General features: G+C 44.5%; 6 non-coding genes and 2 pseudogenes across 6 annotated transcripts; 5 read left to right on the forward strand and 3 right to left on the reverse strand.

The window, feature by feature from the left end:
• Positions 1-1,320: 1,320 nt before the first annotated feature.
• LOC117419297 (small nucleolar RNA U3) lies at positions 1,321-1,522 on the forward strand (annotated as a pseudogene).
• A 1,575-nt stretch (positions 1,523-3,097) lies between these two features.
• On the reverse strand, positions 3,098-3,171 carry trnan-guu (transfer RNA asparagine (anticodon GUU)). The gene has a single exon. It is a non-coding gene; the product is annotated as a tRNA-Asn (tRNA).
• An 8,395-nt stretch (positions 3,172-11,566) lies between these two features.
• LOC117419301 (small nucleolar RNA U3) lies at positions 11,567-11,773 on the forward strand. Its single transcript, XR_004547247.3, has one exon. It is a non-coding gene; the product is annotated as a small nucleolar RNA U3 (small nucleolar RNA).
• A 1,381-nt stretch (positions 11,774-13,154) lies between these two features.
• Positions 13,155-13,227, forward strand: trnaf-gaa (transfer RNA phenylalanine (anticodon GAA)). Its single transcript has one exon. It is a non-coding gene; the product is annotated as a tRNA-Phe (tRNA).
• Positions 13,228-16,213: 2,986 nt separating this feature from the next.
• On the forward strand, positions 16,214-16,420 carry LOC131699784 (small nucleolar RNA U3). The gene has a single exon (XR_009308319.1). It is a non-coding gene; the product is annotated as a small nucleolar RNA U3 (small nucleolar RNA).
• A 1,800-nt stretch (positions 16,421-18,220) lies between these two features.
• On the reverse strand, positions 18,221-18,294 carry trnan-guu (transfer RNA asparagine (anticodon GUU)). The gene has a single exon. It is a non-coding gene; the product is annotated as a tRNA-Asn (tRNA).
• A 2,056-nt stretch (positions 18,295-20,350) lies between these two features.
• Positions 20,351-20,423, reverse strand: trnak-cuu (transfer RNA lysine (anticodon CUU)). The gene has a single exon. It is a non-coding gene; the product is annotated as a tRNA-Lys (tRNA).
• A 3,789-nt stretch (positions 20,424-24,212) lies between these two features.
• LOC117971782 (uncharacterized) lies at positions 24,213-26,701 on the forward strand (annotated as a pseudogene).
• The last annotated feature ends 1,182 nt before the right edge of the window (positions 26,702-27,883 follow it).

Consider the following 27,883-nt stretch of genomic DNA (forward strand, 5'->3'; position numbering starts at 1 on the left):
AGCTGGGCTACTCCGCATACTTTCACAAGGTTCTATCGTATCAATGTGGTAGATCCTGCTGTGCCATCTGTGGGCACGAGAGTCCTTGAGGGTGTAAGTTCACATTGCTAACCTCTGGGTTAGACAGTGCTTGTGCATCCCTCATATGCTGCCGTTCCTTCTCCCTCGCGACGGCTCTGGTATACTTTATCCCATAAGTATGTTGGTGGTCGTCTTCGACTTGAAAGGGAACGTTAGGTTACCTACCGTAACCCTGGTTCCCTGAAAAAGAAGACGACCACCAACCATGAGGTCGCTTCAGTCGCCCTCACGGGTTCGGCGGAAAAAGAGGGAGATCTTCCGGTGAGTGATGGTTTTGTACCCTCGGTAGGCGGGACCGAGTGCGTCATCACAGGAAGGGGCCTTCGGCAGCTCTGATATAGAGAGCTCAGTATACCTACCTCTAGGGCAGGGGGATAGCCCATAAGTATGTTGGTGGTCGTCTTCTTTTTCAGGGAACCAGGGTTACCGTAGGTAACCTAACGTTTTTCAGTCTGGGGAATGTTACAAATTAGCAGACTGTGCTTTAAAATACACATGTAGGGCGGTCGTCTATGTTACAAAGAATTGTCACACGTTGTATTTCTATCCATGATGCATTGGGACTATATACGTAGATACATTAAAACTATTTGGAGAATGCCGGCATCGATCCCGCTACTTCTCGCATGCTAAGAGAGCGCTCTACCATTTGAGCAAATTCCCCTTGCATTGTGGCAGCGATTCTCATAGGCTACATCGCAGCTTCCATTCAGTACTTTTTTTCTTCTGCTTGGTAACTCAGTCATGAGACAGCTGTCGCAGAGTGGCGCAGCGGAAGCGTGCTGGGCCCATAACCCAGAGGTCGATGAATCGAAACCATCCTCTGCTAGCTTGTTTTTCTTCTGTTAGCAAAGTAGTTTTTCTAAAATATAAACTGAACTGATTTGCAAATCCAAAAAATAAATTAATTAACAAAATAGAAAATATTTCGACTAGATGTATGTTTTCAATTTCTTCAAAAAGTACTCTCAAGCTCGTTGATTCAGTCGCTTTAAAATCCACCTCTATGTCCCGCTGCAGCAGCGCTGTGTGCTGTGGCTCGAGCTTGTTTGACGAGACAGGCAATGCAAAAATGATAAAACTTGCTTTTGTATCACACGACAAACTTAACGTGTGCTTTAACGGCTTGGCTGTCTCAAGTTAGTTTGTATTGTTAATGTAACACCTCGTTTTTGCCCAGTCGTTGTATCATATGAAGTGAGCTTGCCAGTTGGGGGCGATGGTCTGCCAATAAAAGTTAAGACTATATTTGCAAGAATCATTTCTAGAGTGAAACATGTTTTGAAGGGATTGTTCTCGGTATCCCCCAGGAGGAGCGGGAGTGTTTTCTTCTCAGCACCGAGCGGACAATGAGTGTTGTTTTTGGGCACCTGCTCGCTGCTACTGATGACCACTCCAATCTTCAGTCGGTGGATTGTTGAAGGAAGGGGACACATTTTGAGTGTGTATCTCATACTGGTATTAACGTGGAAAAAAGAAACGATCAAGCCTAAAATTGTTCAGTTGTTTAAATCAATAAGCAAATTTCAAATGGATCACTGCTAATGTTAAAACAATTTAAGAACACTTTAAATAGGGTTTGACTAATATAAAAATATAGTTATGTTATTTGCACTACGCAGGACTAGATTGAGCTTAAATAAAGGCATTACATCTGAAAATATCTTGTGTTTACCCCCATGTCAAACTTTGTATTCGTCCTCATAAAGTGTTAGAAAATGTAAACAGCAGTTGGAGAATGCTGAAGTCGATCATCCTAGCATGTTAAACGAGGGCATTTCTCATGTAAGCCACTTCCAGTAATAGATCGTTTGTACTGTTCTCAATGGTCCGCATCCCAGCCTGAGACCACGATCCAATTGTAAAACTTTACAATGCATTAGTAAGACCTTACCTAGAATATTGTGATCAGTTCTGATCACCTCTCTGCAAAAAGGATATTGCAGCTCTAGAGAGAGTGCAAAGAAGAGCAACCAGAAATATCCCAGGTTTAAAAGGCATGTTACAGGCTAAAAGAATTGAATCTATTCAGCCTTGAACAAAGAAGACTACGCGGCGATCTGATTCAAACATTCAAAATCCTAAAAGGTAGAGACAGTGTCGACCCAGGGGACTTCTTTTTTAACATGAAAAAAGAAACAAGGACCAGCCGTCACAAATGGAGATTACATAAAGGGGCATTCAGAACAGAAAATAGGAGGCACTTTTTTACACAGGGAATTGTGAGGGTCTGGAACCAACTCCCCAGTAATGTTGTTGAAGCTGACACCCTGGGATCCTTCAAGAAGCTGTTTGATGAGAGTCTGGGATCAATAAGCTACTAACAACCAAACGAGCAAGATGGGCTGAATGGCCTCCTCTCGTTTGGAAACTTTCTTATGTTCTTATGTTCCTATATCCTATTGTGCTTGTTAAGACATAGCGTGAATCTTGAAAATGTCTTGTTTGTTTAACAAAGCCAGCAGTCACTTTATTGATCACCCTGTGGATTAAACGCTATTGGAACACAGATAATTGTGTTGAAGATGTTAATAGACTTTCAATGTACGCGTTGTAGAGCTAAGCGTTTGTTGAGGCAGTTCAAGCGCTGCACATTCAGGCAGCCGGTTGCAGTCTTTACCTGTTTCCTAGATGTTTGCCATTTGGTCTTACTCTGGAAGGAGTAGAACAAAAGCTAAACCATTTGTTGAGAACCGCATTTGGGAGAAAACTTAAGTGTTTCAAAATGCATTTGTAAAGTGCATTTGTCTATTAGGTTGTTTATGGTGTGACAAAAAGAATGCTATCTCGAAAACGCAGTCCTGTCAAGCCGAAATAGCTCAGTTGGGAGAGCGTTAGCCTGAAGATCTAAAGGTCCCTGTTTCGATCCCGGGTTTCGGCAAACACCAAGACATTTTGTTTTGTTTTGTATTATTTTGAACTAAAAACAGAGCACATTTTTTTCTTCATTGTAATTGGAGGAAATAACAACGTACTAGTGCCATTTTCTAATGTGATTAAGAAATTCAAAAAGCATCGTCCCTGGGTGGGCTTGAACCACCAACCTTCCGGTTAACAGCCGAACGCGCTAACCGATTGCGCCACAGAGACCAACCTGCTCGACTTCTAAAGCATACGGGAGTGATTAGCAAGGCGAGATGCTGCAGAACCTGATCGAGGGAGCAGAACTCAGCCGAACCTGAAACCACATCTAAGAAGAAAGCAACACGGGGCAGGAAAGTCTATGTAATCCATTATGGCAGCACAACATACGTCATTTTGTTAGATAACACACTGGGGGTCCAACACAGCAGTGTGTGTAAATAGCTACAATGGAAACCAAATACTTACGGTTCAAATGGGAATCTTCATCAGATTTTAAGAACACATTTGACATACTTTACACTGCAAAGGAGGAAGGCAGGCAATGCAAATGAGGCGTGATCCATTGCTAAAAAAATACATTAAATCTCCCTTTGTGCTTCTCGGAAGACATACGACGGAGGGCGCACTGCACTTTTTTAGTTTGGGGAATGTTACAAATTAGCAGACTGTGCTTTAAAATACATATAGGGCGGGCTTCTCTGTTACAAAGAATAAATTAGCAGACTGTGCTTTAAAATACATATAGGGCGGGCTTCTCTGTTACAAAGAATTGTCACACTTTGCATTTCTCTCCATGATGCATTGGGACTAAATATGTAGATACATTAAAACTATTTGGAGAACGCGGGCATCGATCCTGGTACTTCTTGCGCTATCATTTGAGCTAATTCCCCTGGTTTTGTGGCAGCGATTCTCATAGGCTACATCGCTGCTTGATAAGAGCGATTCAGATTGTTCTATATTTTTTTTTTATTGGCAATGTGCCATTTGCAAATTCAAAAATAAATTGAACAATCAAAAATGATAATACTTGCTTTTGTATCACACGACAAACTTAAGGTATGCTTTAACGGTTAGGCTGTCTCAAGTTAGTTTGTATTGTTAATACCATATCTTTGTTTGATCGCTATACAATCAATATGTTGTGTAGGCTAAATTGTATAAATAAACGCCCGGAAACATTCAAATCCAAACACGTTAAAAGATGAAATAGTGTGGAACAGAAACAAAGAATTTGACCTCGACGTGATTTGCACACGCAACCTTCTGATCTGGAGTCAGACGCGCTACCGTTGTGCCACGAAGTCCTGCCAGTGTGTGTTCTTATTATGCAATGCTAGAGTGCACAGCAAGCATGCCAAACGCATGGTAATGCCGACGCTGATACTAGGAAAACACTCACTATCACTAGCGTCATGGGAAACAGCCGACTCAATATGTGTTCGTAGCCAGCAGGGCTATGAAGCTGTCGGAAGTGTGTTTGATTCTCAGCTTTAAAAGTAAAGAAAAGATAAAACAATGCGATTTGATTTTATAATGTTCATTAATTGAAACGTGGGCATAAACACAGTTGTACTGGCTGTGAATCGTTTCGGGTCAATTTCTTGGAAAGCAGCTATGCTGACCAATATATCACCAACGGGGGAAGCTGGCAGTACTGAGTGACACAGAAGAAGGATTCTCTCAGCGCGTCTCCTCTGAATGCGCACTGGCACAAAGAGGCTTTGCTCATCTAATGACGTGGCGGAATGCAATAATGTATTGGGTCAATTTATCAACAAAAGAAACATAAACAAAAGTGTATGTAATTATTTGTGAATAAACTGTCTTACTTATACGATGGGACCAGGAACTTACATCCGCAATTTAATGATCGGCCAACCACAAAGAGACTTTGTCTTGACCAGTAATTTAAAAACATGCGGCAATGCTTCTACTGGGGATAGCACCCAGGGCCTTCTGCGTGTAAAGCAGACGTGATAATCACTACACTATGGAACCTAGGCAGAACTGTGTCGGTGCTCCTACATTATTGTCTACATGCATCTCAAATAATTACAATGTCATTTATCAGACCCTTCGGCGTTGTCTTTAAAAATTAAACTTCCCAGACCGAACGCAGGCTAACATTAATTCACTGGTTGCCTACGAGGGCTTGAGAGGAGGCGAAATTGGGAGTGAGATATTAAGAATGAGACAAGATGAGAGGATTTCTCCGGTTGCTTAGGAGGCTTGAGAGGGGTGAGACATTTGAGAGTTTAAGAGTGAGACGAGTTTGAGGGATGGCGAGATTGAGGGCTGGAGTTTGGGAATGGTGCTTAGTAACATTGAGGTTAGATACTGATAGCAGGACGAGATAGGGGGGCGAAGAGTTTTCCCTTCTCGTCGGGTCAGGCAGCATCCTCTGGCTGCTGGGCGACGTAGAGAGGGAGACACGAGAAGAGCAAAGGATTAGATATAAACACTTTCCGCCGGGTCAGACAGCATCCTCTGACTGCTGGGTGACGTAAAAGTGAGAGAGAGAGCAAAGTTTAGACATATAACATACAACAAACTGACTCTCGCTCCCGACGAGTCAGGCAGCATCCTCTGGCTGCTGGGCGTTTAGTGGAGCAAGAGACAGGAAGGGGACGAACAGGACAAAAGGACAGATCCTTCGCAACTCAGGGCAGCATCCTCAGGCATCTAAGCTGGCAGCTGGGCGGCGTGGAGAGCTTAGGAAAAAGTGTCTCGGGTCCGTTTAGGAGAGACGAAAACAGAGAAACCCCCCCCCCCCCTCGGTCGGGGCCCGCTCGGCAGGTGGAGGCTCGGCCTACTGCATGAGGGGGCTGAAATGGTCCTGGACCTGAAATAGAAGAGAGGAGATGGGACAGCAAGGTTGAGGCCTGGAAGGCTTAGCGCATAAGCAGCAGAAGAATAGGATGTGGCCGGGGGTCCCCTCAGGCCGGCGAGGAACAGCCGGGCGGCAGTGGTTGAGACGAGAGGCCGACCCGGACAGCCGGGGGAGTGAGACTCACTTCCCCCCAAAAGAGGACCCCCGGCTCCCCGCAAGAACCACACCGTGGGATAGAAAAGAGATCGCAGAGCCGCACACATAAACAAAAGCTAGAAGAAAAGAGAAAAGACAAGAGATGTTAGTAGACAACCTATGCCTATAAGCCGTCCGCACTGTGGAGAGGAAAAACCCCCCTGCAGGGAGGAAACCTCTGGTGGACCTGGCGGAGAGGGCGCCCCCCACTCTGGGCAAGCTAACGAGTGCTTGGTGAGCTGTGGCGATGTCTGCAGAGGATGATCTAATATAAAGTTCACAGCTGAAGAGATCCAGCGCCCCATAGACTTAATCAAGTGTTGATTCCTGCCCTGGCCGCGGAGGCAGCTGCTCCGATCCAGAATGAATGGGGGGAAAAATAGTTAGAAGAAAGTCCGATCCGTGACAAGAGGGTGCATAAACGGGATGAGAACCAGTGTCTCGTAAGTATAGATCTGGAGCTGTCGATGAAGAGGGGATCTGACGGAAGATACTGAATCCTTGGCTTAATTGGACCGTTTTTGAAGATCTGATGTGGAGGATGAAGTGGTTTCTGGGGATTTGAGAGAGATCTGAGCACTTGAGCTGGGAAGCTGGAAGTTGATGGAGTTGAGAATTCTGCACAGCGGAGAAATCCAAAGGCGGCGGTCAGGCACAGGGTTTCCATGACGATGTCGTTGAATAGGTTGAAGCATCCTTGCCGGAGAGCAGTGATGAGACAAAGGAGAAGGTCAGTAGAGATTGATTAACTTGATGGAGAGGAGGGGAGCAGGCTTTTCTCCATACCTCTGAGCGTTCTCTCTAGAGATCCGCCATCTCTAGAACGGACGAGAGGAGAAGATTGGAGGCGAAATTGATACTGAATGCCCGCTAGGTAGCATCTAAATAGAGGAGGGGGCTAAACGTAGAGACAGCCTGAGGTGAGTGATGAAGGCGAGGAGGTGCTGTAGGTTGAAAGAGGTATGAGAGATCCGTTTTTTTTTTAAAATTTATTTATTTATTTATTTATTTATTTTTTACTCGCAAAAAAGTGAGTAAATGAAGACCAGGCAGTCGAGTAGGAGGAACGGGTAGATGGGGCGAGAGCGTTCTCCATGAATCCACGTGCTGATTGAAGGAGGCCGGAGAGAGAGTTATTCAGTTGAATATTGTTTTGCTGAAGGGTAGTACGAGACGAGGGTTGGGGTCTGCTCCTGGGACCAGGTTGCAGAACTTCTGGATCTTGATGTAACTGTCTGTTTTGAAGTCCTGATGAATAGGAGGAAGTTATTTCCGGGGACTTGAGTGAGGTCAAAGTGCCGCAGGCTGATGGCTGGGAAACTGGAGATTCCGATGAGATTGGTTGTCTTGATGGAGAGGAGGATGCGAGACTCTCAGGCGGACCTCCGGGACCTCCGGGATTGAAAGGGGGGGTGGGGAACGGAGGAGGAACTGGTGCTGTATACCTGAGAGATAATTCCTGATGGAGGAAGGGGCCAGGTTAAGGGATAGCCTGAGGTCTGGCATAAAGGCAAGGAGGTGCTGAAGGTTATAGGTGATGAGAGAGATACTAATCTGGGCACAGAATGTGGTGAAGGAAGACCAGGCAGTAGAATAAGAAGAGCGAGTGGAAAGGGCGAAGGCAATTCTCCCTGAAGCTGCAGGCAGACTTGGGGAGGCTGAAGAGTGTGGAGTTTAGTGGAACACCAGCTGATTGAAAGAAGGAACTTGTCGCGGGTTGGGGTCTGCTTCTGGGACCGGGCTGTAAAACTTGCGGACCATCACACAACCTCCACCATGTTTAACACTGGGCATGGTTAACTTTTCCTTTTTTTTTTTTTTTTTTTTTTTTTTTTACTGCAAGGTGTAGTATTCTGTAGTAAAATTACTACAGCTGGCCAAAGTCCAGTATCTGGGTGCGCGGAATGGTTCACAAGACCTCATGGTTGAAATGGCTTAACGCTCAGAGTCTATCCATTGTATTCCCCTTGATGTCCTGGTACTCTTGCTTTTTTTTTTTTTTTTTTTTTAAAACCGGTAAATCACAGGTGTTGTCACGGTAAGTTCACAGGGTGCACTCTGTTCCTTCAGGAATCCTGCAGAGGAAGTGCTTCACAAGAGCAGTTAGACATAGTACTTCCAAGGTCAGGTCATTGAATAGACAGAGCAGCTTTTTCTGAGGGTAGAGATTAAAGAGTGAAGGATGTCTATTGATATAGGGAGCCAGGATGGAGCAGCAGGGGGGGGGGGGGCTCTTGAGGATCTCTCTGAGTGTCAAGCAAACTGATGGGATGGATAGGAGTGTTGAAGAAGGGACGGAGATGAGGCGGCAGAAATACTGAATTCCGGAGATGTAGGCTTTAACGGTAGTGGGGGCTAAGTGAAGATAATCCCTTGCATGGGCGATGGAGGCTAGAATCCGTTGCTCATTAAATCAGAATGGGATGTATTTTGAGTGCAGAAAGTTGTAAATGTTTTCCATCCAGAGGTAAATGAAGATTTGGTCGCTGGGACTAAGAGTGTGGCCATGTAGTGATGAGCAGATTGCAGAAGGTTGGAGAGTGTTGTATTTAGTTGAACGGCAGATGTTGGTGTTGCAGAGTTTGATGAGGGCTGAGGTGGCAGCTGGACCTGAACAAATATATGAAATCGACTGCCGAGATGTTTTTAAAAACAAAGGCAGAGAGATGAGATGCCAACCATCCTGTGTTAGTTAATACGGGATTGATCAGCGGTTTGCTACCATCTTGTCTGTTTGGAATGGAAAAGGTGAACTCATAAATCAGAGATTTGGGTTTCACAACTCCAATCATTCTCCAAATAGTGGAACTCCTTAATTCATAAATCAAGCAGATTTCCAGTCTCGTACCATATATTAAAGCTTGTAGTATCTGAGAGGATGAGCGGACATATGACTAAATTGCTGAGGAAGTCAAGCTCTCCGTGTATATATATATTTTAGATCCAGGTATTGGAGGAAAGCTGGAGCGTTGGAAGCTCTGGAGGAGAGCAGTTGCAGATTTAAACAGTAAACTAAAGCCACTTTTGTATGCTGCAATAGAAGCAGATCTGAAGAGGGAGCCGAGATTTGCTGTAATGAGGAGATATTAACAGTAGTGGCAAGATCTGCTGAACGGGCAGAGATCTGAGGGAGTAAACGATGGAATGCTGTCAGTAGTCTGCAGTGGCCTGCTGTAGAGAGCAGAGAGCTGCTGAATGCGGTGAAAATTGGTATTTGAGAGTTAAGGCGTTTTTAGATGATGTCGGCGATGGGGCTGCCTTTGGGCAGAAATGAAGAATGCATAGATCTGAGGCCGCTGCAGAACCTGAGAGGATGGGAATGCGTTGCTCGGAGGCTGCTGCAAAACCTATTGATTTGATCAGGAGCAGTCTAAGAGTGTATTGTCTATTGCGGGATAGGAGGACGCTTGACTGAAATGTTGATAATCGTAGCACATAGTTTTCGTATGTGACTGGTAGCTCAAATTGAATGAAATGGACTTTGAAAGTTATATTAAGTGCCTTGATGAAGTTGGGGGCAAATGAGGAAGTGCAAATCCGGGAACAAGAAGGTTGCAGGAATGGCCTGATGCAGGGAAGCTGTAAATTAATGTGACGGTGGATTCTTAACATCTCAGAAAGCTGATAAGCATGGCTTCATGACAAGGTTCTCAAGGGGAGGGGTTTGGATTTGAAAAATTCAAGTTAATATATGTAGAAAAAGAGGTTGAGGCAGGAGGGTACTGAGAATCCCTCAGAAAGACAACAAACTGCAGGAATTGATAGAAAGTTTGGAGTGTGCGAGATTCGCAGCGATAGCAAATCATCTTACATTATGTAGATATTGTGGTGTTATGCTGCCATCTAGAGGTTTTGATTGGAATTGAAACTATTGGCTTCAGTGAAGCAGGGTAGCATATATTTGGTTATTGCGATTACAATCCTTGTCTATGTATTAAGCATTTGCTTTAGAACAGTTAGTGATGATATAGGTAAGTTAACGTAGGTCTAGAAGAGGAGCCTGCAGTATTTAGATGTCACGATTCGGGGAGTTGAAGCTCTCATGTTGCAAAAGCGCAGCGCAGGAGCCAGAAGATTGCAGTCGTGAGGCACAGGCTCGCATTGCCTGTTAAAGCTGCCTGGTCGCCGTAGCAACTTACCACTCCCAGTAGTCACTCGCTGAGGCGTTGCCGTGGTAACCATGATCTGTGAGGCCCCGGTGTGAAAGAGTTGCAGTACAGCGGTGACGTTGGAACAGTCTTTCTGATGAAAACGCAGACCAAGTTGAGAATGGCACTGCGCTTTGAACGGCGCAGACTGAGCAGGTAGGAAAATAGCTGATACTATCTTGCGAGCGCAGAGCAGAGAAACGGCTTGCAGTGAAAGAAACGAACAACAAAAAACAAACACAGACAAGGAAGCGGAAATAGTGCTGGGTTAAAGTAGAAAAAGAGAGCGAGATAGACAGGAGGGGCAGCCAATAACACATACGTGGAGCAGCGCTGGCCATGCCCTAATAATTGACGAGGCGAGCGCTGCATTGTGTGATTGGCTGGAAATACTAAATGAGGCTGAACTGGGATCAGCTTCCACCCGGAAGAGATCGCGGACGCTACCGGGCAGGATGCCACGGAGGGAAGGTAAGACAGGCTAAAGAAAAGGAAATAGGATAAGAAGAAAAAGGAGCGCAAAGCGGGAGAGAGCCCTCTACGGCATCCCCCGAATTACGCCTAAAGGCTAACATATCAATGAATCTTAAATATTTTCTATAGCGCCCCATATGCGATTCACAAAATCTACTTAAAAACAAGACAATATCTCATTGTAAGCCTGGTCGAACAAAAGAAGTCTTCAGTGTAATTTTCAACAAAGAGTGCTTTCCACGATTTACGATGCTTTAGAGAGACGGAATATTGGAATTGGCAGCCGAGACTGGGGAATAAAACTGCCCGTGATCAAAGTGGGCAGAAAAGCTGCATATTTTCCATAAGGTATATTTGAGGAAAGAAAACGGTTCTCTCTGATTTGCAACGTTTCTATGGTTCGGCCCGGCCACTGCCGTGTGTCTGGTTAAAACGATGAGTTCAGTATTTTTTTCTTCTGCTTGGTAATTCAGTCTTGAGGCAACTGTAGCAGAGTGGCGCAGCGGAAGCGTGCTGGGCCCATAACCCAGAGGTCGATGGATCGAAACCATCCTCTGCTAGCTTGTTTTTCTTCTGTTAGCAAAGTAGTTTTTCTAAAATATAAACTGAACTGATTTGCAAATTCAAAAAATAAATTCATTAACAAAATAGAAAATATTTCGACTAGATGTATGTTTTCAATTTCTTCAAAAAGTAGTCTCAAGCTCGTTGATTCAGTCGCTTTAAAATCCACCTCTATGTCCCGCTGCAGCAGCGCTGTGTGCTGTGGCTCGAGCTTGTTTGACGAGACAGGCAATGCAAAAATGATAAAACTTGCTTTTGTATCACACGACAAACTTAACGTATGCTGTAACGGCTTGGCTGTCTCAAGTTAGTTTGTATTGTTAATGTAACACCTCGTTTTTGCCCAGTCGTTGTATCACATGAATTGAGCTTGCCAGTTGGGGGTGACGGTCTGCCAATACAAGTTAAGACTATATTTGCAAGGATCATTTCTAGAGTGAAACATGTTTTGAAGGGATTGGTCTCGGTATCCCCCAGGAGGAGCGGGAGTGTTTTCTTCTCAGCAACGAGCTGACAATGAGTGTTGTTTTTGGGCACCTGCTCGCTGCTACTGATGACCACTCCAATCTTCAGTCGATGGATTGTTGAAGGAAGGGGACACATTCTGAGTGCGTATCTCATACTGGTAGAAACGCGGAAAAAAGTAACCATCAAGCCTAAAATTGTTCAGTTGTTTAAATCAATAAGCAAATTTCAAATGGATCATTGCTAATGTTAAAACAATTTAAGAACACTTTAAATAGGGCTTGACTAATATAAAAATATAGGCATGTTATTTGCACTACGCAGGACTAGATTGAGCTTAAAAAAAGGCATTACATCTGAAAATAACTTGTGTTTACCCGCACTTACAAGGAAAGCGTCAAACTTTGTATTCGTCCTCGTAACAGTGTTAGAAAATGTAAACAGCAGTTGGAGAATGCCGAAGTCGATCATCCTAGCATGTTAAACGAGGGCATTTCTCATGTAAGCCACATCCAGTAATAGATCGTTTGTACTGTTCTCAATGGTCCGCATCCCAGCCTGAGACCACGATCCAATTGTAAAACTTTACAATGCATTAGTAAGACCTTACCTAGAATATTGTGATCAGTTCTGATCACCTCTCTACAAAAAGGATATTGCTGCTCTAGAAAGAGTGCAAAGAAGAGCAACCAGAAATATCCCAGGTTTAAAAGGCATGTTGTATGCAGACAGGCTAAAAGAATTGAATCTATTCAGTCTTGAACAAAAAAGACTACGCGGCGATCTGATTCAAACATTCAACATCCTAAAAGGTAGAGACAATGTCGACCCAGGGGACTTCTTTTTTGACATGAAAAAAGAAACAAGGACCAGCGGTCACAAATGGAGATTACATAAAGGGGCATTCAAAACAGAAAATAGGAGGCACTTTTTTACACAGAGAATTGTGAGGGTCTGGAACCAACTCCCCAGTAATGTTGAAGCTGACACCCTGGGATCCTTCAAGAAGCTGCTTGATGAGAGTCTGGGATCAATAAGCTACTAACTACCAAACGAGCAAGATGGGCTGAATGGCCTCCTCTCGTTTGGAAACTTTCTTATGTTCTTATGTTCCTATATCCTATTGTGCTTGTTAAGCCATAGCGTGAATCTTGAAAACGTCTTGTTTGTTTAACAAAGCCAGCAGTCACTTTATTGATCACCCTGTGGATTAAACGCTATTGGAACACAGATGATTGTGTTGAAGATGTTAATAGACTTTCAATGTATGCGTTGTAGAGCTAAGCGTTTGTTGAGGCAGTTCAAGCGCTGCACATTCAGGCAGCCGGTTGCAGTCTTTACCTGTTTCCTAGATGTTTGCCATTTGGTCTTACTCTGGAAGGAGTAGAAAAAAAGCTAAACCATTTGTTGAGAACCGCATTTGGGAGAAAACTTAAGTGTTTCAAAATGCATTTGTAAAGTGCATTTGTCTATTAGGTTGTTTATGGTGTGACAAAAAGAATGCTATCTCGAAAACGCAGTCCTGTCAAGCCGAAATAGCTCAGTTGGGAGAGCGTTAGACTGAAGATCTAAAGGTCCCTGGTTCGATCCCGGGTTTCGGCAAACACCAAGACATTTTGTTTTGTTTTGTATTATTTTGAACTAAAAACAGAGCACATTTTTTTCTTCATTGTAATTGGAGGAAATAACAACGTACTAGTGCCATTTTCTAATGTGATTAAGAAATTCAAAAAGCATCGTCCCTGGGTGGGCTTGAACCACCAACCTTCCGGTTAACAGCCGAACGCGCTAACCGTTTGCGCCACAGAGACCAACCTGCTCGACCTCTAAAGCATACGGGAGTGATTAGCAAGGCGAGATGCTGCAGAACCTGATCGAGGGAGCAGAACTCAGCCGAACCTGAAACCACATCTAAGAAGAAAGCAACACGGGGCAGGAAAGTCTATGTAATCCATTATGGCAGCACAACATACGTCATTTTGTTAGATAACACACTGGGGGTCCAACACAGCAGTGTGTGTAAATAGCTACAATGGAAACCAAATACTTACGGTTCAAATGGGAATCTTCATCAGATTTTAAGAACACATTTGACATACTTTACACTGCAAAGGAGGAAGGCAGGCAATGCAAATGAGGCGTGATCCATTGCTAAAAAAATACATTAAATCTCCCTTTGTGCTTCTCGGAAGACATACGACGGAGGGCGCACTGCACTTTTTCAGTTTGGGGAATGTTACAAATTAGCAGACTGTGCTTTAAAATACATATAGGGCGGGCTTCTCTGTTACAAAGAATAAATTAGCAGACTGTGCTTTAAAATACATATAGGGCGGGCTTCTCTGTTACAAAGAATTGTCACACTTTGCATTTCTCTCCATGATGCATTGGGACTAAATACGTAGATACATTAAAACTATTTGGAGAACGCGGGCATCGATCCTGGTACTTCTTGCGCTATCATTTGAGCTAATTCCCCTGGTATTGCGGCAGCGATTCTCATAGGCTACATCGCTGCTTGATAAGAGCGATTCAGATTGTTCTATATTTTTTTTTTATTGGCAATGTGCCATTTGCAAATTCAAAAATAAATTGAACAATCAAAAATGATAATACTTGCTTTTGTATCACACGACAAACTTAAGGTATGCTTTAACGGTTAGGCTGTCTCAAGTTAGTTTGTATTGTTAATACCATATCTTTGTTTGATCGCTATACAATCAATATGTTGTGTAGGCTAAATTGTATAAATAAACGCCCGGAAACATTCAAATCCAAACACGTTAAAAGATGAAATAGTGTGGAATAGAAACAAAGAATTTGACCTCGACATGATTTGCACACGCAACCTTCTGATCTGGAGTCAGACGCGCTACCGTTGGGCCACGAAGTTCTGCCAGTGTGTGTTCTTGTTATGCAATGCTAGAGTGCACAGCAAGCATGCCAAACGCATGGTAATGCCGACGCTGATACTAGGAAAACACTCACTATCACTAGCGTCATGGGAAACAGCCGACTCAATATGTGTTCGTAGCCAGCAGGGCTATGAAGCTGTCGGAAGTGTGTTTGATTCTCAGCTTTAAAAGTAAAGAAAAGATAAAACAATGCGATTTGATTTTATAATGTTCATTAATTGAAACGTGGGCATAAACACAGTTGTACTGGCTGGGAATCGTTTCGGGTCAATTTCTTGGAAAGCAGCTATGCTGACCAATATATCACCAACGGGGGAAGCTGGCAGTACTGAGTGACACAGAAAAAGGATTCTCTCAGCGCGTCTCCTCTGAATGCGCACTGGCACAAAGAGGCTTTGCTCATCTAATGACGTGGCGGAATGCAATAATGTATTGGGTCAATTTATCAACAAAAGAAACATAAACAAAAGTGTATGTAATTATTTGTGAATAAACTGTATTACTTATACGATGGGACCAGGAACTTACATCCGCAAATTAATGATCGGCCAACCACAAAGAGACTTTGTCTTGACCAGTAATTTAAAAACATGCGGCAATGGTTCTACTGGGGATAGCACCCAGGGCCTTCTGCGTGTAAAGCAGACGTGATAATCACTACACTATGGAACCTAGGCAGAACTGTGTCGGTGCTCCTACATTATTGTCTACATGCATCTCAAATAATTACAATGTCATTTATCAGACCCTTCGACGTTGTCTTTAAAAATTAAACTTCCCAGACCGAACGCAGGCTAACATTAAATCAATGAATCTTAAATATTTTCTATAGCGCCCCATATGCGATTCACAAAATCTACTTAAAAACAAGACAATATCTCATTGTAAGCCTGGTCGAACAAAAGAAGTCTTCAGTGTAATTTTCAACAAAGAGTGCTTTCCACGATTTACGATGCTTTAGAGAGACGGAATATTGGAATTGGCAGCCGAGACTGGGGAATAAAACTGCCCGTGATCAAAGTGGGCAGAAAAGCTGCATATTTTCCATAAGGTATATTTGAGGAAAGAAAACGGTTCTCTCTGATTTGCAACGTTTCTATGGTTCGGCCCGGCCACTGCCGTGTGTCTGGTTAAAACGATGAGTTCAGTATTTTTTTCTTCTGCTTGGTAATTCAGTCTTGAGGCAACTGTAGCAGAGTGGCGCAGCGGAAGCGTGCTGGGCCCATAACCCAGAGGTCGATGGATCGAAACCATCCTCTGCTAGCTTGTTTTTCTTCTGTTAGCAAAGTAGTTTTTCTAAAATATAAACTGAACTGATTTGCAAATTCAAAAAATAAATTCATTAACAAAATAGAAAATATTTCGACTAGATGTATGTTTTCAATTTCTTCAAAAAGTAGTCTCAAGCTCGTTGATTCAGTCGCTTTAAAATCCACCTCTATGTCCCGCTGCAGCAGCGCTGTGTGCTGTGGCTCGAGCTTGTTTGACGAGACAGGCAATGCAAAAATGATAAAACTTGCTTTTGTATCACACGACAAACTTAACGTATGCTGTAACGGCTTGGCTGTCTCAAGTTAGTTTGTATTGTTAATGTAACACCTCGTTTTTGCCCAGTCGTTGTATCACATGAATTGAGCTTGCCAGTTGGGGGTGACGGTCTGCCAATACAAGTTAAGACTATATTTGCAAGGATCATTTCTAGAGTGAAACATGTTTTGAAGGGATTGGTCTCGGTATCCCCCAGGAGGAGCGGGAGTGTTTTCTTCTCAGCAACGAGCTGACAATGAGTGTTGTTTTTGGGCACCTGCTCGCTGCTACTGATGACCACTCCAATCTTCAGTCGATGGATTGTTGAAGGAAGGGGACACATTCTGAGTGCGTATCTCATACTGGTAGAAACGCGGAAAAAAGAAACCATCAAGCCTAAAATTGTTCAGTTGTTTAAATCAATAAGCAAATTTCAAATGGATCATTGCTAATGTTAAAACAATTTAAGAACACTTTAAATAGGGCTTGACTAATATAAAAATATAGGCATGTTATTTGCACTACGCAGGACTAGATTGAGCTTAAAAAAAGGCATTACATCTGAAAATAACTTGTGTTTACCCCCACTTACAAGGAAAGCGTCAAACTTTGTATTCGTCCTCGTAACAGTGTTAGAAAATGTAAACAGCAGTTGGAGAATGCCGAAGTCGATCATCCTAGCATGTTAAACGAGGGCATTTCTCATGTAAGCCACTTCCAGTAATAGATCGTTTGTACTGTTCTCAATGGTCCGCATCCCAGCCTGAGACCACGATCCAATTGTAAAACTTTACAATGCATTAGTAAGACCTTACCTAGAATATTGTGATCAGTTCTGATCACCTCTCTACAAAAAGGATATTGCTGCTCTAGAAAGAGTGCAAAGAAGAGCAACCAGAAATATCCCAGGTTTAAAAGGCATGTTGTATGCAGACAGGCTAAAAGAATTGAATCTATTCAGTCTTGAACAAAGAACACTACGCGGCGATCTGATTCAAACATTCAAAATCCTAAAAGGTAGAGACAATGTCGACCCAGGGGACTTCTTTTTTGACATGAAAAAAGAAACAAGGACCAGGGGTCACAAATGGAGTTTACATAAAGGGGCATTCAGAAGAGAAAATAGGAGGCACTTTTTTACACAGAGAATTGTAAGGGTCTGGAACCAATTCCCCAGTAATGATGTTGAAGCTGACACCCTGGGATCCTTCAAGAAGCTGTTTGATGACAGTCTGGGATCAATAAGCTACTAACAAGGGCAGCAGTTTGGCGTAGTGGTTAGGGCTCTGGTCTCTTGACCAGAGGGCTGTGGGTTCAATCCCTGGGGAGAACAGTGCTGTTGTACCCTTTAGCAAGGTACTTTACCTATATTGCTCCAGTAAAAACCAATTGTATAAATGGGTAATTGTAAGTAAAAATAATGTGATATCTTGTAATAATTGTAAGTTTCCCTGGATAAGGGCGTTTGCTAAGAGATTTAACAACCAAAGTAGCATGATGGGCTGAATGACCTCCTCTCGTTTGTAAACTTTCTTATATCCTATTGTGCTTTTTCAGAAATTGCGTGAATCCTGAAAACGACTTGTTAATGTTTAACAAAGCCAGCTGTCACTTTATTGATCACCCTGTGGATTAACCGCTATTGGAACACAGATGATTGTGTTAAAGATGTTAATAGACTTTCAATGTACGAGTTTTAGAGCTAAGCGTTTGTTGAGGCAGTTCAATCGCTGCACTTTCAGGCAGCCGGTTGCAGTCTTTACCTGTTTCCTAGATGATTGCCTATTGGTCTTACTCTGGAAGGAGTACAAAGAAAAGCTAAACCATTTGTTGAGAACCGCATTTAGGAGAAAACTTAAGTGTTTCAAAATGCATTTGTAAAGGCATGATTCTATTAGGCTGTTAATGGTGTGACAAAAAATAATGCTATCTCGAGAATGCAGTCCTGTTAAGCCTAAATAGCTCAGTTGGGAGAGCGTTAGCCTGAAGATTTAAGGTTTGATCCTGGGTTTCGGCAAACACCAAGACTTTTTATTTTGTTTTGTATTATTTTGAACTAAAAACAGAGCACATTTTTTTCTTCAGTTTAATTGGAGGAAATAACAACGTACTAGTGCCATTTTCTAATGTGATATAAGAAATTCAAAAAGCATCGTCCCTGGGTGGGCTTGAACCACCAACCTTTCGGTTAACAGCCGAACGCGCTAACCAGTTGCGCCACAGAGACCAACCTGCTCTACATCCAAAGCATGTTAGAGTGATTAGCAAGGCGAGATGCTGCCGAACCTGATCGAGGGAGCAGAACTCAGCCGAACCTGAAACCACATCTAAGAAGAAAGCAACACGGGGCAGGAAAGTCTATGTAATCCATTATGGCAGCACAACATACGTCATTTTGTTTGATAACACACTGGGAGTCCAACACAGCAGTGTGTGTAAATAGCTTCAATGGAAACCAAATACTTACGGTTCAAATGGGAATCTTCATCAGATTTTAAGAACACATTTGACATACTTTACACTGCAAAGGAGGAAGGCAGGCAATGCAAATGAGGCGTGATCCATTGCTAAAAAAATACATTAAATCTCCCTTTGTGCTTCTCGGAAGTCATACGACGGAGGGCGCACTGCACTTTTTCAGTTTGGGGAATGTTACAAATTAGCAGACTGTGCTTTAAAATACACATAGGGCGGGCTTCTCTGTTACAAAGAATTATCACACTTTGTATTTCTCTGCATGATGCATTGGAACTAAATACGTAGATACATTAAAAACTATTTAGAGAATGCCGGCATCGATCCCGCTACTTCTCGCATGCTAAGCGAGCGCTCTACCATTTGAGCTAATTCCCCTTGCAATGTGATAGCGATTCTCATAGGCTACATCGCAGCTTGACACGAGCAATTCAGAATGTCATTATTATTATTATTATTATTATTATTATTATTATTATTATTATTATTATTATTATTATTATTATTATTATTATTATTTTATTATTATTGTTATTATTATTATTATTATTATTATTATTATTATTATTATTATTATTATTATTTATTTATTAGACAGTTACTTACAGTTGTGTACAAATAAAATACATCAGGATTGGCAAAGTAGTCTGAAATTAGCTAATTCAAAAACTAAATTAATTAACTAAATAGCAAATATTTCAACTAGAGTCTTGTTTTTGGGCACCTGCTCGCTGCTACTGATGACCACTCCAATCTTCAGTCGGGGGGTTGTTGAAGGAAGGGGACACATTTTGAGTGCGTATCTCATACTGGTAGAAACGCGGAAAAAAGAAACCATCAAGCCTAAAATTGTTCAGTTGTTTAAATCAATAAGCACATTTCAAATGGATCATTGCTAATGTTAAAACAATTTAAGAACACTTTAAGTAGGGCTTGACTAATATAAAAATATAGGCATGTTATTTGCACTACGCAGGACTAGATTGAGCTTAAAAAAGGCATTACATCTGAAAATAACTTGTGCTTACCCCCACTTACAAGGAAAGTGTCAAACTTTGTATTCATCCTCATAACGTTTTAGAAAATGTAAACAGCAGTTGGAGAATGCCGAAGTCGATCATCCTAGCATGTTAAACGAGGGCACTTCTCATGTAAGCTACTTCCAGTAATAGATCGTTTATACTGTTCTCAATGGTCCGCATCCCAGCCTGAGCACGATCCAGTGGCATACGGAGATGTTTTTCAAAGTAATATGTTATTTGGAACATGAAAACAATCTTAATTTAAATAACACAAAATATTTTTCAGTGACTTCAACAAGTAGTCTGTTTACAACAAAAGTGCAATCTGTGTTAGGAACGCTATTTTAGTCCGATTTAAAATGCTAATTAAAATGGTAATGAGTGCTGACAAGATTTTGGTATCAGCTGTTAATTTCCTTGAACAATCTTTTATAGTAAAATGAATACATGTATTCCTTTTAAAAATAAATAAACTTGAACTGTCAGAGTGGGATTTAAACCCACGCCTCCATTCGGAGACCAGAACACACAATTTTTTGGAAAGACAGAGTCTTTGAATCTGGCGCCTTAGACCACTCGGCCATCCTGAGAAACTGCGTTTGTTCCACTAAGATTATTTATTTCAATATCGTTATAGCTATAAACGATGCACGCAGTTTACAATAGCAATTGCTATATGACAATAACCAATAAGTAATGTCATTGCAATGCTGTATACAATGTGAACAGAATCAGACATTGCTCTGTTGCCTTGAATAAACATCCACACTTTGTATTTTAAAAGGACGCCCAACCTGGGGCTCGAACCCACGACCCTGAGATTAAGAGTCTCATGCTCTACCGACTGAGCTAGCCGGGCTGACTGTTGGAAGGTTCTATATTTAAAAAAAAATATATACGTCTTCAGTGTAATTTTAAACAAAAAGCTTTCCACGATTTAACACATTTACAGAGACAGTATATTGGAATTATCAGCCAAAACTGGGGATAAAACTGCCTGTGATCAAAGTGGGCAGAAAGGCTGCAAACTTTGCATAAAGTATTTGGGGAAAAGAAAACGGATCACCTCTGATTTGCAACGTTTCTATGGTTCGGCCCGGCCACTGCCATGTGGCTGGTTAAAATGAATTCAGTATTTTTTTTTTTCTTCTGCTTTTTAAATTCAATCATGAGACAACTGTAGCAGAGTGGCGCAGCGGAAGCGTGCTGGGCCCATAACCCAGAGGTCGATGGATCAAAACCATCCTCTGCCAGCTTGTTTTTCTGCTCTTAGCAAAGTAGTTTTTTCTAAAATATTAACTGGAGGCAAGACTTCGTATTATATTCGCAATCAGGGAAATGTTCACATTACTGCACACATTCAAATCGACACTTGCCCTCTAAAACTTTAAGTTTTCTATCAAATTCGTTTATTTACAAATGACATTGCTTTCTTTTTTTTTTAATTGTGCCCAGAAAGACCAAAAGATAAAGTTCTTGGGACTAGGTCAATACTGCCAGCTGCTGCACATACTACTTCTTCTTCTTCGGCACGATACTCCTCTTACACCGTTAAAGCTAGAAACGCCATTCAAACTTCAAAACGCGTAGACCGGTCTGGAATAGTGTGCTTCTATACAACGTTTTGATATCTTTTAAACTATTAAGATTTTTGTCCTTTTTTTGTCCATCTTCATTCACTTTAATTGGACTTTTTTCAACATTCTAAATCTCCCCATTGTTTGAAAACTCCCTGACTTCCAACATTCTATTCACTGTAAACGATGTAACTTTTGACACAAATGGGCTACTTTGACCACTTTCCCAACAAGACTAAAAGTTAGAGAATATGGAATCATCTTCTACTTCTCTGCTATTCAAATCTGAAATCAAAACAGAAATAACTTTTACCAAACAAGAGGTACAGCTGTTTTAGTAACCCCATCAACTTCTTTCAGTAGGCTACTTCCCACTGTTGAATTAACTGTCATAGTACTTTGAGCAATTTCAAATTATAGCCCATTCTAAGCATGAGACAATTAATAAACAATGTGTACTAATTGTGTACTAATAGTGTATGAAATCTTCCTCTACTTCTCTGCTATTCAAATCTGAAATCAGTTCAAAAATATCTTCTCCCAATCAAACGGTACATGTCTGATGAAATGTGGAATCTAACTGCCCCGCAATCCAAAGTAATAAGGTTGATATAGTAGTCTATCAAAGTAATCAGAAAAATTATTTTACTAAATTTAACTTTGACTGTATGTAACTGCTTTGCTTAAAAAGTACAACTTTTTAAACTTCTTCCTCTACCAGAAAAATACTTCTAAAGAGCTAAAGCAAGCCCCACAACTTTACTCATAAAGTTATCATCTAGTTCAGTACAAACATGTTACAAATGAAAGCAAACTTCAAGCCATTTCTATTTATTCTCAAATAACACAAACTCTTCAATTGCTAAAAAATATATAAAAATCTCCCTTTGTGCTTCTGGGAAGACGTACGACGGAGGGCGCACTGCAGTTCCCTTTCAAGTCGAAGACGACCACCAACATACTTATGGGATATCCCCCTGCCCTAGAGGTAGGTATACTGAGCTCTCTATATCAGAGCTGCCGAAGGCCCCTTCCTGTGATGACGCACTCGGTCCCGCCTACCGAGGGTACAAAACCGTCACTCACCGGAAGATCTCCCTCTTTTTCCTTCTCAAGATGGTAAGGTAGGACCTCTGTGTCTTGAACTGAGCGTGTTGATAGGAAGAGCCCTTATGTCGATTCGGGTCTGTTGTAGTTCCTGGCATTCGTGCCGAAAGCTGGCTTGCCGCTTTCCTGGAATCAACGACTCTTGAAAAAGACAGTATTTCATCTTTCTGTCTTTCAGGCCCCCTTCTGGTGGGCTGCTCTCTTCTGTCTGTTGTGTGTGAGCTGCTGTCTGTGCAGCCACCCGCGAATGAGTTGTCTTTTCTAATAGAGAGTTACACAATTTATCCTCCTCGGGGCCAGGCCTGCTGTATCCCCGCTGTCGAGTGACCAAGCCGCGCTCCCTTCCTCGGGGCTAGGTGCTACTGTACCCCCGTCCGAGCGGAGCCGTCGGCCGAACCTGACCACCACGGTGAGTCGGTTCATGAGCGTTCGGTGTACTCTCTCTCTCTCTTACTTCCTTCTTAAAACTGTGTTTTAAAAAAAAAAAAGGAAAACTCCCACTGTGGCTTCGGCCTTGTCCCCCCCTGGTATATACCAGGTGTGTGTGTAGACCACGCGGTCAGGGTATGCACTTGCGTAGTGCCCCCTCTGGTGCTGCGGTACCGCGGCGCGCGCAGGGCCCTGTCTTATCGGACTGCGTAAATTTTGACGCTGGCGTAAAGGGTGGAGCAGGTACTGTACTGAGTTCAGTGCGCAGTGTACGCAAGCACCATTCTTGAACGCGTATACGCGCAAGGTGCTTTTCCCCTTTAATAAAGTTACGCACACAGCGCAGGATACCCCCGCTGCGCAGAGCGTCTAGAACATTCCACGAGCGACACGTTGCTCGTTGCGTAGGGGCTGTGCTGCTAGCGCATACCTCGTGGTACAGGCTGGTCTGTGAAATATATATATATATCAATATATATGTAATAATAAATATATATATAATAAATATATTAAAATATATATATATATATATATATATATATATATATATATATATATATATATATATATATATATATATACATATATATATACAGACAATGCTGCTCAGGAATTTATCCGTGTCGTCCCATGCCTGTACGGCTTGTAAAGCCAATATCCCACAAGAGGATGAACATACCCTCTTTGTCCGGTGCTTGGGTGTCCCGCATACCACTATGGCCCTCAAGAGGGATGTGGCCTGTAGAGTCTGTGAGGCTTTTTAGCCCATGATAAAGGAGGCTCGGTTACAGAGAGCCAGAGAGGGTCCGTCAGCGGCTTTTGGTTCCCCTGACAATGCATTTTTGGGCTCCATGTCGGAGATACCGAGTGCGCAGCGTAATCGCTCCCCAGCCCCTAAACGGGTTAAGCGCTCTAAGCAAGCGAGGGACATTTTCGACCTGAAAGCGCAAATGGCTCAGGTCCTGGATCTGTTGTCTAAGCAGGCTGCGGCTTCTGCTCCGGTCCAGCCCCCGCTGCAGCCCCAAGCGTCCTCCCCGCAGGAGAGACAGGGATGCGGAAGCCCCCCTCAGCTGACGCAAGAGGACACGCTGTCTATAGCCGCCTCCGGTGATGTGGCTTCACTCTCATTCGACATGCAGGTGGGGGACACCCCTTCGGGGGAGGATCCCAGCTCCGAGTACGTGTCGGAAGCCAATTCCACCCCGTTGCCAAGCTCGGTCTCGACTCTGATGGAGCGCGCAGCTGCATTGCTGCAGGTCCCCTGGACACCGGCGAATCTACCGCGCCGCTCTGTGTTCCGAACACAGGCGCTGGCTCCCCGCCTGTAGTGTTTTCCGGCTTTCCCGGATTTTGTGGAGGAGGTGCGCTCCTCCTGGGATAGACCTGCTTCAGCCCCCAGTATTTCTAAACAAGCGGCACCGCTCTCTTCCTTGGAGAGCGCAGATAAGCTGGGCCTGGCGGGGTTTCCGCCGGTGGACTCCACCATTGCGGCCCTGGTTAAGGCCCCGCCGGTAGGGTGGCTCGCTAGAGACCCGATGTGCCCTAACCCTCAGTGTCGGGTGACGGAGACGCATCTGAAGCTGGCATATGCAGCAGGGGCGCAAGCGACCTGCTTAGCCAATACGGCTAGTGTGCTTACGGCTTATTTGGATGGAGTCTTGCGTGAGGCCCCACTCCCGGAGCCGGTAGTGTCAGAGCTGCGCCTCCTGTCTGACACACTGCTGCAGATCTCTGGGCTGCAGGGACAAGCCCTGGGCCGAAGCCTGGCGGGCTTGGTTGTGGCACGTAGACAGCTGTGGCTGTCACAGGCCAGGGTCCCGGACGCGGATAAAGCTGCGTTGCTTGATGTGCCCATATCCCCTGGACATACGTTTGGGCCAGCAGTGGAAGAGATTCTACAGAAATCCCTTCGGGACCGGGAGGCTTCCCGTCAGGTAGCCGTGCTGCTCCCTCCACGCGCTCCGGCGTGGCGCAGGTCGAGCCGTTGGCGGGCCCCCCAGACTCAGACTCGGACCGTCACCAGAACGGTTCCGGTCCCCACAGCCCCGCGGGGTGACCTAAGGTTTCGCCTCCAAAGCGGTAGGGCTCAACCAGCAGGCAGAGAGAACGCTGGCCGTGGTTGTTCCACATACCAGCGCCCCTGGGGTCGCACTCAGCAGCACGCTGCATGCTCACCACTACCCACCCAGCCTCAGCCCCAGCCACAGCAGCCTCTACAGGGCCCCTGAAGGTGGGCCTCTGACCCCCTTCTCGGCACATCAGCTGCAGTACTGGCGCGCTTGCACCTCAGATGTTTGGGTGCGCGCCACCGTGCAAACCGGCTATGCGCTCCAGTTTCGCTCGGGACCTCCCCCCTTTCGGGGTGTCATAAATACATTTGTAGCAGACCCCGGGCAAGCCTTGGTACTTCAGGAAGAAGTGGCAGTCTTGCTGCGCAAGCAAGCCATTCGTCGAGTAGACCCGGTCTCCCAGGAGGAGGGGTACTACTCAAGATACTTTCTAGTACCCAAAAAAGATGGAGGGGTTCGCCCCATCTTAGATCTGAGGCTTTTAAACGGGTTTCTGAAAGAGAGAAGGTTCCGAATGCTGACGCACCATCACATCCTCCAGTCCGTCCAGCCAGGCGATTGGTTCACAACCGTGGATTTACGGGACGCGTACTTCCACATTCCCGTTCGTCCATAGCACAGGAAGTATCTGCGCTTTTCCTCTCAAGGAAGCGCGTACGAGTTTGTTGTGCTGCCGTTCGGGCTCTCTCTAGCTCCGCGTATGTTTTCAAAGTGCATAGACGCTGTTCTAGCTCCCCTGCGGTTGCAGGGGGTCAGAATCTTGAACTATCTCGACGACTGTTTGATCTCTTCCCAGTCTCAGGAGGGAGCTATAGCCCACACTGCAATTGTGACGGAGCATCTGGCCAATCTGGGCTTAGCCTTGAACAATGCAAAGAGTCGGCTTGCACCAGTGCAATGCACCACATATCTTGGGCTCCGGATGGACTCCAATGTAATGCGCGCATTCCTGTCGGACGACAGGATAACAGCTATTCAGGATTGCCTCTCCCTGTTTCGACAAGGATCGAGGGTGACATTACAGATGTGCCAGAAGCTGCTGGGTCTGATGGCCGCAGCTACAGTAGCGATTCAGCTGGGGCTGCTTCGCATGCGTCCGCTGCAGGCGTGGCTCAATGCGTTCCATCTCAACGCCCGACGTTTTAACTCACCAAGTGGTGACAACAGATGCTTCCAGCCTAGGCTGGGGAGCAGTCTGGGAAGGCAGGGGAGTCCGCGGATCCTTCCCGGACCGCTGGGCACCCTTACACGTGAACATGCTGGAATTGTGGGTAGTGTTCCTTGCTCTCAATCACTTTCGCCCAGTGCTGAGTGGCGCACATGTGCTGGTCCGGACGGACAGCACAGCGGTAGTGGCGTATATCAATCATCAAGGGGGCCTTCGGTCTCCGGGGTTACACCGCATAGCTTTCAAGCTACTAGTGTGGGCTCAAGCCAACCTGCTGTCCCTGCGGGCGACGCATATTCAGGGAGTGATGAACATAGCGGCAGATCTCCTTTCCAGGAGCGGTCCACATCCGTCAGAGTGGCGTCTCCACCCTCAGTCGGTGGAGCGCATTTGGGAACGGTTCGGGAAGGCGCAGGTCGATCTCTTCGCTTCAGCGGAGACGACGCATTGCCCCCTATGGTACTCCCTCTGTCGCTCAGGCGGTCCACTAGGCGTAGACGCCCTAGCGCACGCTTGGCTCAAAGTGCTTTTATACGCCTTTCCTCCTATACCGCTGCTCCCGGCTTTCCTGGGGAAAGTCCGGTCGGAGAAAGCGTCAGTTCTCCTGGTTGCCCCCAGGTGGCCCAGGAGGATATGGTTTGCGACCCTGTGCCAGTTGCTGATTGGGCAGCCTTGGGAAATCCCGCCTCGCTTGGATCTCCTCACGCAGGCGCGAGGTACCCTTTGGCACCCGGATCCGGGCAGGTTCCAGTTGTGGGTCTGGCCCCTGAAAGGGACCGCTGGTTAGCCCTGGGGCTGTCAGACGCTGTTGTGAGCACTATGCAAAATGCTAGGGCAAGCTCCAATAGGGTGGTGTATACCCATAAGTGGAAGTATTTTCATGCCTGGTGTCTGGCTAGGAGCCATGACCCTATTACGTGCCTGATGCCGGTTATTTTGCAGTTCCTGCAGGACTTGCTCTATGCTGGGAGGTTCCCTTCCACGTTGAAGGTGTATTTGGCGGCCATATCTGCGTGTCCTCGTAGGAGGACTGCTCTTCCTGAGTGGAGCCTTAACGTTGTACTTGAGGCTCTTGTAACGGCTCCGTTTGAGCCCTTAGACTCCATAGAGTTGAAGTTCCTGTCTATAAAGACTGTAATAGAAATGTTACAGAAAATAGAATTGGCTCGACATAATGTACTGGCATTTTGTACTCCCATAACCTTGCTCACATAACCTTGTATGCTTTGCTAAAGATAAGTAACCGCAAGATGCCTACACTGCAGCTGCGGCTGTGAGATAAAAGGATGAGCCAGAACTGTCTTTTTACACGTATACCCAAACCACCCATCCTTTTATCTGCTTGTTTAACTATATGCCACGTATGCATAGTTATAAGTTGTTTTTTCTTATATGCTAATATCTGAATCATCATTGGCTAACCCTCTGCCTTCCTGACAGTTTTAAGGTATATAAGAAACTGATCTAACTCTGTATGTTGGAACACTGCTCGATGATTATCTAGCACCCTGTGTGCTGAGAGTGTTCTCAGTTTGCAAACTTAAGAAATAAAGGCCTGTGTGTTTGGAATTCGCAGTCTCTCTTCCTTTATTAGAATTTCCACGACAATTCTTGGCGACCCAGATGGGACGGCTAGCTCCGTTTTCCGATCGTTCCCGGGGACTTTGAGGTTAACCGTGCACGGGGTCTGCTTAGGAGTGGCTCAGGGAACAACACTCTGAAATAGTTTCGGAGGAGAAGGACCCGCCTTGAACCCGGCTGGGAGCATCGGTGGACGGATACGCCGTCCCGAACAAAGACAAAGGGTGAGACTGGTTTTCCTCATACATAAAATAGACCAATTGGTAAGGTTCTGGGAACCTGATAAAACCCGTTCTGGGAACGGGCTGCGCAGAAAGAGTTCTGGGAACTCTATTGTCTAGAAGACAAAATTAAGATAGACCACGTGGTTCAGGTTCTGGGAACCTGA

This window comes from Acipenser ruthenus, chromosome 23 (assembly GCF_902713425.1).
Source record: "Acipenser ruthenus chromosome 23, fAciRut3.2 maternal haplotype, whole genome shotgun sequence".
In the NCBI taxonomy this organism is placed as follows: domain Eukaryota; kingdom Metazoa; phylum Chordata; class Actinopteri; order Acipenseriformes; family Acipenseridae; genus Acipenser; species Acipenser ruthenus.